This window comes from Heterocephalus glaber, unplaced genomic scaffold (assembly GCF_053883595.1).
Source record: "Heterocephalus glaber isolate CG9 unplaced genomic scaffold, H.glaber_assembly_v1.0 deba00000470, whole genome shotgun sequence".
Classification (NCBI taxonomy): Eukaryota; Metazoa; Chordata; class Mammalia; order Rodentia; family Bathyergidae; genus Heterocephalus; species Heterocephalus glaber.
The window spans coordinates 14,944,014-14,953,277 of record NW_028258145.1 but is presented as its reverse complement, the minus strand read 5'-3'; the positions used below and the strand labels follow the sequence as shown (position 1 = coordinate 14,953,277).

The window sequence follows — 9,264 nt, the reverse complement described above, 5'->3', positions numbered from 1 at the left end:
TCAACAACAGTCAGGAGTTTTGTTCCTGCTTTATTCATCACTGCTATGCAGGTGATGTTTTTGACATCATGCATTAGTAATGTTTGCATGGATGGGAGAAAACATTTGAAAGCTGGAATTTAAAGGAGAGCTTTATTGTTTCACATGGATTCACCAGATGGTTCAATCCACGATGACCTGTTTCCACGGAAGAAGACGCATGGTGGAAGGATATGAGCGAAGAATGTGTTATAACATGGGGGGAATGTTTCGATTAAGGTCTATTCAAAGTGTAAGTTTATTACATGATTGCAACAAAATATAGGATTCAGTCTTAGGTAATGATGATGTCATATGAAAATAATGCATGCTTATTTGCTTGAAATATTTACATATAACAACATGGTGCTACATACAATACTTAGAATAAATTCTAAAACTTAATATTGATTTTAAAAGTTTTATTTTTATTAGTATGTTTGTACTTTGAAATGATTATATTCATCCTAGAGAGTTGGTAGGAATACATAACATATAATTCTTAAATAGCCTTCTGCTCTACTGTATCCAATCTCCTTCATTTCTTGATTCCCTTGCTATTTGTAAAAATGTCTATCTCCCCATTTCCTATTAGCTGTCTTTTATTTTGCTCTTTAATTTATTTATACCTTATTTTTCTCCCATAAGAGAAATAATTCAATATTTAAAATTCTTAAATTGGGAAAGAAAGAATAATCTTCAATTCTGAGATATATGAACTAAACTTCAAGTTCTCCATCAGTTACTTTGTTGTTTATTTTCCAAACTCATTTTTTAATTGTTAGAACTTTTTTCTCATTGAACAAAAGGTATGGAAAAAAGCAAGGATTTTTGGCATTAGTATCTTGGATCCACTATGAATTTACACAAGGATTCTTGAATACTCAAAACTCAAATGTGTTTTTATTAATTATTCTCAGCCATCCTTTTGGTAAGGATAGTATGTGGAAGTTCAATAATTGGGTAAATATCATTTTCCACTATCACTCGATATAATGTTTTGAGAATTACGCTACAGAATGGTAACTTTTTATATGTGTTCAACTTCTCTTTTCAAGGATCTGCAGAAGTGGTCAATTCTCATCCTTACAGAATTTCCTAGCAATTGTGCCAGGCAGGGAAGAACAGGAGGACCTGTCACTGAAGTCTTCCTGTCATCTTGGCTGGTTGCTTAAAGATACCAGATACAGAGACCACCTCACTCTCCTGCCACTCTTGCCACTCAAGGATGAGGCAGAAGACAAGTCCTTGGCAGAAGAACACACGGAATAGAGAGCATCAGCCCCTCACCCTGACTTCCCCACTATCCACCTCTCCAACAGACTTGGAGTATCTGATGTGCTGCTCTGCAGACCAGCAACACTTATGACAGCTGCTCAGCCCCACACAGGGAGGTTTATATTCATGACTGTATCAAGGTAGGAGGAACATGCCCAACTTGCTGACAGAAATAAACTCCAGCATCCTCACCTTCCACCCAGCTGATTTTCTGTGTGAAATCTGTCCCTGAGCCACTGCCACTGAACCTGTCTGGGACTCCAGAGATCTTGTTGGAAACCTTGTAGATCACAAGCCTTGGGAACTGGCCTGGCTTCTGTAGACACCAATGCAAATAGGTACCATAGCTATCTCCAATACTCTGACTGGGCTTGCAGGGGATGGAGGCTGGCTCTCCAGTGGTGACAGAGAGGAAGCTCGGACTCTGGGTCCACACAATATCCCCACTGGATCCTGAAATAAGAACAGAGGTTAAGGTGATGTGCAAACATTTTGAGCAATGTTTACAGTCTTCCTTTTGTTATTTATTTCAAGTTAACTTTCTCATTCATATCATTAATTTTTTTCTAAAAAAACTTTCCACTGTATTTACAAGGTAAAAGGGGCCTCTTTCTTGTGTAAGATTTTTAGAGCACTAGTCTTCCTCAGGAACCATCTAACTCCCATAGGGCAAAGTTTCAAGTTCTGATCCTTGCAACAGACATTATACCTGGGACATATGATCAGAATAAATATGACAAACAGTACAAACTTCCCACTCCTTCCACTTCCATCGACATCACATTTCTTTTTTTTTAGTCCTTTTATTGGTACATTTTAGATGTACAATATAATGACATTCATCATTGGAGATATGCATCTTTACATATGACATCACGTTTATTAATGATGTGCTTTAGAATGCAATTCTATTGGGAAGCCATGGTTATCAGCTTTGGTAAATTTTAAAAGTTCAATTAGAGCTGTAACCCAAGTGATTTTTTCCTCTAAAACAGAAGTACTTCTAAGACCTGAAAAACTGTCAAAATCATTATTCAATATCATTGAATTGACTCTCTCCTTGCAAAATCATATAAGATGCTAGAACACTTGAAATTATCCAATGCTGTGATTTACCTTCTTTAACATCATCTTTCAAGTTGGAAATGATTTCATCTACACTTAATATAAAATCTTTCAAATTTCTAGAGAACAAATACTCAGTTCTTAAAATAAATCTAAGATAGGGAGGGGACTTAGCTCAGTGATTCCGCCACCTGCCTCGCAAGCACAAGGTCCCGAGTGACTTCAATCCCCGGTTTAAAAAAAAAAAAAATATATATATATATATATATATATAAATCTAGGATAAAAAGAATAGTCAAACATTCGATTTGGACTCTAGGAGGTTTTTTTCTCTGTACTAAATGACTGGCTTGTTAAATTTTTATACTTAGCAGTGAGTATCTCTTGTTCTCCATGTCTCTTTGTTTACATACAGAAGGAAGAAACTGAAGCCCATTATCTACCTCCAAAGGATCATTTCAGAAAGTCTGTAATTTCAAGTCATTAGGGTACTACTGGATTTAGGATACCTGTAAAGTCCACTTCAGCTCACTCTTGGCTAAAGGATAACCTATTACTTAGTCTTACAATCCTACAATATATGTCTGTGTTCACAGATTATACTTGCAAATGCATTTGAGCATGTTTTGGGGCCATCTCCTAACTGAAAATCTCTATCACTTCAGGCAGCAGTGACCTTCCTGGGCTGTCCATTGTAACCTCCCCCATGGTCACCATGATTTCTAAAGTACATTTCTTAGAAAAACTTTTCCTTCCATTCTTTGCTGTAGAGCTGAATAAGTAGAGATAAACTTATGAATATGGAAAGACAGAAGAGGATTTATTACATTTGAAAACGACAAGGCAGATACATGCAGAGCAGCTAAGGCTGAAGCTTCAGATGCAGAGGTGCTCCTAGCAAGTGACAATGAGAATTGCAGTGCTGGCTTTTCTCTGCAGGACAGAGGATCATATGTTGAACAGGCCCATTGCTTGGTGCTATGGCACTCTGGGATCAGCAGAGAGCACAATATCTAGTATCAGCTTTTCTCACTTTCTCAGATCAGTAAAAGCTGTCCTGTACATTTTAATTCTCTGTGTTAAAATATTCCTACCTGGAGAGGCCTCCCCCAATACCATTGGTAAGTGTGCACTGATCCCAGTGAGAAGCTTGGTGGACCAGAGACTTGGAGCTGCAGGCACTTCCAGCCAGGGCTCTGACACAAACTTGGGTGCTTGGGCCCACAAGCCTCAGCCTAATATCTGCCAGGAAGAGAACTGCACAGATGCACAAGCTACAGCCAGAGGCTTCCCCTGATACCATCAGTAAGTGCATGCAGTACCAAGCCAGAAGCCCACCCAGACACCAGCAACTGGGCCAAAGCCCCTCTCAGACAACAGTTACTTAGGAGAGCAGGCCCAAGACAGAGACATGCCTGAATACCATCCCAAGTGTGCACAGGACCCAGCCAGAACACCCCCCAGACAACAGGACAATGGAGGGATCCAGAAGGCCACCACTCTGAACCCAGAAATTGGTACACTGGTGAGCAGCAGAGAAAAAGCCATTCTGTGGCTTGCTGAGAATTGAAGACCACTGGGTGGGCAAAATGTTGCCTGAAGAAAGGCACAGCAGGCTTCATCTGTTGAAATGAGAAGACAAGTAAAAATGTCTGAAAACCAGACTTCCAGATCAACAAGGCAACCACAAAGGGAAGTGAGATGAAAAAATCTGAAACTCAGCCACCTGGACTCCCTGAACTGGCAACAAGAGGATCTGGAAAAATAAGAAATCGGAAATAATTTCTTACATAACAACAGAGATTGTGACCATAGTGCAAGACATGATTAATAAATCTAGAGCAGACACAGAGAAAAAAAATAGAAGACATGAGGAACATGATGGCATCCCAACATAGGAAACAAATGGAATCCATAAAACAGTTTCAAACAGATTTCCAGAAGATTAAAAACTCCATTGAAAGTTTATGCAGCAAAATGAACCAATGTGAGGAAAGATTTTCTGATATAGAAGACAGGATTTCAATTAGTGACTAGGAAAAGAAAAGTTTCTGAAGAATAATAAGGGATCACAAGAAATCAATCCAACATCTGCTTGATGATGCAAAGAACAACAACGTAAGACTGATCAGAGTCAACAAAGAAACAGGAGAGATTGTAGATGCCATAAAAAATCAATTCACAGAAGTAATGGCAGGAAAATTCCCAAGCAGGGGAAAAGAATTTGACATACAGATAAGTGAGGCATATAGGACTCCAACTAGCCTTGTTAAAAAAAAATCTACACATAGGCATATAATAGTTAAGGTTCCAGAAGCTCAACAGAAGAACAAAACTCTACAAGGAGATAGAGAAAAGAAACAAATCACATAAAAAGAAAAGCTCACAAAATCACAGCAGACTTCTGAACACACACCCTTAGGTCAAGAAGAGCTTGAAGTGATGTATTTCAAACCCTAAAGAAAAACAGCCTCCAGCCCAGATTCGTGTACCCTGAAAACTCTCTTTCAAAAATGATGGAGATATAAGATAATTTAGGGCAAAGAGCACCTGAAGAGCTTCCTGAATACTAAACCAGCATTCCAAAATTTTTTTAAAATATCCTAGGAAAAGATAATGAGGATCACAACCCCAGGAAGCCCAGCAGAATGAATCCAACAGGCACAAGAAGAAATTAAATGCAAAGGGGGAGAATTCAACAAGAAGAAAAGTCATGAAAAGGATAAGACAATACATGTCAGTTATAACCATCAATGTTAATGGTCTCAATTCACCAATCAAAACAAATAGACTGGCAGAATGGGTCAAGAAGCAAGATCCAACAATATGCTGCATGCAAGAAACACACTAAGTTCAAAAAGAAACTCATAGACTGAAAGTTAAAGGGTGGAAAACAATACTGCATGCAACAGGAACCTCTTTCAAAAAAAAATCCTTAGTAGCTATCCTCTTTGGAGATCAAGTGGATTTCAAACCAATACTGATTAAGAGAGACAAAGAAGAACACTACATCTTTGTAAAGGGAATAATTCAAGAGGAAGAGATGACAATCAAAAGTACATATACACCAAATACAAGTCCACTCAACTATATAAAACAAATACTAATGGACATGAAAAAGCAAATAAGTCTTAATACAATAGTAGTGGGGGACCTCAACACCACACTGTCACAAATACATCGATGAACTAGACAGAAAATAAATGACAAAATACCACAACTCTATCAAACTCTTGGACAAATAAACTTAACAGATTTTATAGAGTGCTCCACCCCACCGAATCAGAATACACATTCTTTTCTGCTGCACACAGGTAACTCAACAAAATAGACCATGTACTCATTCATAGAACATATTTAAGTAAAAAGGAATTGAAGTTTTCTCCTGTATATTATCAGGCCATACTGCAATGAAACTGGAGATCAATAGCAAAAGAAACCACAAAAATTTCATAAACACATGGAAACAACAGACTTCAGAATGACCACATGTGTCACAGAGGAAATTAAAGAAGAAATCAAACAGTTTCTACAATGTCAATACAACATATCAGAATCTATTGGACACAATGAAAGCAGTCTTATGAGGGAAATACATAGCTGTGAATACTCAAATTAGGAAAACAGAGTGAGCACAAATAAACACCCTGATGCTGAACCTCAAGCTTTCAGAAAAAGAAGAGCAGGAAAAACCAAAGGTCATACAAGGGAGGAAATTATAAAGATCAGAGCAGTAATCAATGCAATGGAGACTAAATGATACGAAAATGAAGCAAAGTGTGGGTTCTTCAAAGAACAAACAAAACTGACAAACCTTTGGCCAACTTTCTCAAAAAAGGAAAGAGTAAAATCCATGCAATTAGGAATGAAAAGGGTGGATGTGAGGGCAATCTGGCTGAGACATCTGTCACCCCATTGATCGCCAGGGTTGATTCGGCTGATCTGTCTGGCTAGGCGGGTGTCCCCTTCCTCCCTCACCGCTCCATGTGTGTCCCTCCTGAAGCTGCGCGCTCAGTCGAAGAGGACGACCACCCCTGATAGAGGAGGACCGTTTCCTCGGTCAAGGGTATATGAGTAGCTGCGCTTCCCTGCTAGAACCTCCAAACAAGCTCTCAAGGAATGAAAAAGGTAAAATTACAATGGACCCAGCAGAAAACTAGAGGATTATCAATACCTACTTCAAGAACCCATACACCAATAAAATGGAAAACAAGATGAAATGGACAGATTCCTAGGTACATATGAATTACCAAAGTTGTACTAAGAAGACCTAGAAATTCTGAACAACCCAATATCAATCACCAAAATTGAAAATATAATTAAAACTTACCAACTAAGAAAAGCCTGGGCCCTGATGGTTTCACTTCTGAATTCTACAAGACATTTACAGAACTATTGCCACTACTGTTTAAACTCTTCAATGAAATTGAAAGGTAAGCAATACTCCAAAATTCATTCCCAGAAGTAAGCATCACCTTGAGCCCCAAAGCAGAGAAAGACCCATCCAAAAAAGAGAAATATAGACCAATCTCACTAATGAACATAGATGCAAAAATCCTCAATAAGATACTGGCAAATAGAATACAGAAGATCATCAAGAGGATCATATGCCCTGACCAAGTCCGATCCATCTTAGGGATGCAAGGATATTTCATCATATGCAAATCAATAAATGTAATACCCTAAATTAATAGAGCCAATGTGTCTATGGTCGGCAGTGGGAGGTGCAGCCGTCGGATATGCCGGGTTGCAGTCTGTCAGGTCAGACTTTCCTTTGGCAAAACATTTATTGTTTTGGAATTTAAAGGATGTCATCATGGCAAAATTTCAGTGAAGGACTTGCATCATTTTGTCACTTTTTGTTCTATTTATTTTCTCTCTGATGATGAGTTTAAAAATGATGAGCCCATATACAGATACTTTTGGAGCTTCTTTTGGACTTGACCTTCTTCCAGAACTTCATCAACACACTGTCCATTTGGGGGGAAAAACTTGATTTACAAAAGAGTGACAGAATCAAGAGTGAAACCAATACCAAGAATGTAAAAAGTGTTGAGATCACCATGAAACCTTCCAAAGCCTCTGAACTTAACCTTGAAGAAGTGCCTCCTGTGAATTACTTTTTGGATGTATTTTATTACAGTTGGAGTGGCTTTACCACAATTTGATGGTAAATGTATACATTGGAACCATCCAGTCTTAGAACACTGGGACCCTAGAATAGCCAAGAATTATCCACAAGGGAGACACACACCCCAGATGACATTGGCTCCAGCTTTCATCCCGAGTTGGGAAGTTACAGCTCTTGGGATCCTTCTGTCATAGAAACTCACATGAGACAAATGCATTCAGCTTCTATTGGTGTACTTGCACTATCTTGGTACCCACTTGATTCAAAATATGAGAATGGAGAAGCTACTGATAACTTGGTACCAACTGTTTTGGACAAGGCTCATAACTACAATCTAAAGATCACTTTTCACATAGAACCCTATAGGAATCAAGATGATCAAAACATGTATCGAAATGTCAAATACATTATAGACAGATGCGGAAATCACCCAGCCTTTTACAGGTACAAGACAAGAATTAGACATCTCTTTGTATGTTTTATGTATACGATGCCTATGTCACCAAGCCTGAAAAATGGGCCAGTCTGTTAATCACCTCCGGGTGTCAGTGTTGGAAATTCCTCTTATAATGGATTATTTATTATACTTCTAGTAGAAGAAAAACATAAAAATGATATTTTTGAAAGTGGTTTTGATGTTATTTTGCCACAAATGGCTTTACTTATGGTTCCTCACATCAGAACTGGGTTAACCTAAAACTCTTGTGATAAGTACAACTTAATGTTTATCCCAAGTGTGGGTGTGGGATACATAGACACCAGCATCCAGCCTTGGAACACTCAAAATACGTGGAACCAAATCAATGCAAAGTATTATGAAGTCAGTCTGAGGGCTGCACTTCAGGGCTACCTAAGTTTAATTTCTATCACCTCTTTTATTGAATGGCATGAAGGAACCCAGATTGAGAAAGCTGTTCCCAAAAGAATGAGTAATACAGTGTACTTAGATTATTGGCCTCATAAACCAAGTCTTTATCCAGAACTTACTCACAAGTGGTCTGAAAAATTTAATAAGGAAAGAACAACTTATGTATTAGATGATCAGATGCCTATTTCTTAAGGGATTGATTAAAGGTTAGTAATTAACAAAATCACCCAATTTCAAGAAATACATTCTTTTGTTTTGAGTTATGGAACAGTACTGTCAAAATCAATATCTGCTATTATTGTTACTTTTATTAAAGTTCTTTTTTTACTTTTTAAAGATAGTAAATACTGCACTGAGAAAATATTGTAGAGAAAAGTTGTGTAAATAACATTCTTCATGGTATGATTTGCTACCTTTCTGACTGAAATTGAAAATCTGTCAGGATGAAAATTTAATTTTCAGTTCACAGTAGATAAATGCCTGTATTACATAAAGTAGCTATCACACAGCTAATTTTTGTTTGTATCCTAGGCCTAAAGATATAAGACTGTATGTATATTTGGTATACATCTAACAAAGAAAAATAGGACCTAAAAAACATAGTGTACAGATTTTGTTTCTAATTTTTTTCAGTGATTCAATTTCCTTTATTGTATTAGTAAAGACTAGATATTCTTATTGTGATAAAATTCTCAAAAATATAATCACTTTATTTTTAGATTTCCTATGAATCTAAAGCCACTTAAAATAAGTCTATTATGTGTTTTAAGTTATATACATTAAGCCTTACTGTGAATCATATTGTGTTACAATCATATTGTGTCAATCATATTGTGTACAGACTACAGTCTTTACCATCATTAGATGATTTTTGGTTGACTATAGCAAGCTAAATGTTTGGCAT

At 37.4% G+C, this 9,264-nt stretch overlaps 1 pseudogene; it reads left to right on the top strand.

Annotated features, from left to right (window-relative positions):
- Window positions 1–7,177: 7,177 nt before the first annotated feature.
- On the top strand, window positions 7,178–8,552 carry LOC101711133 (glycoprotein endo-alpha-1,2-mannosidase pseudogene; annotated as a pseudogene).
- Window positions 8,553–9,264: the final 712 nt, after the last annotated feature.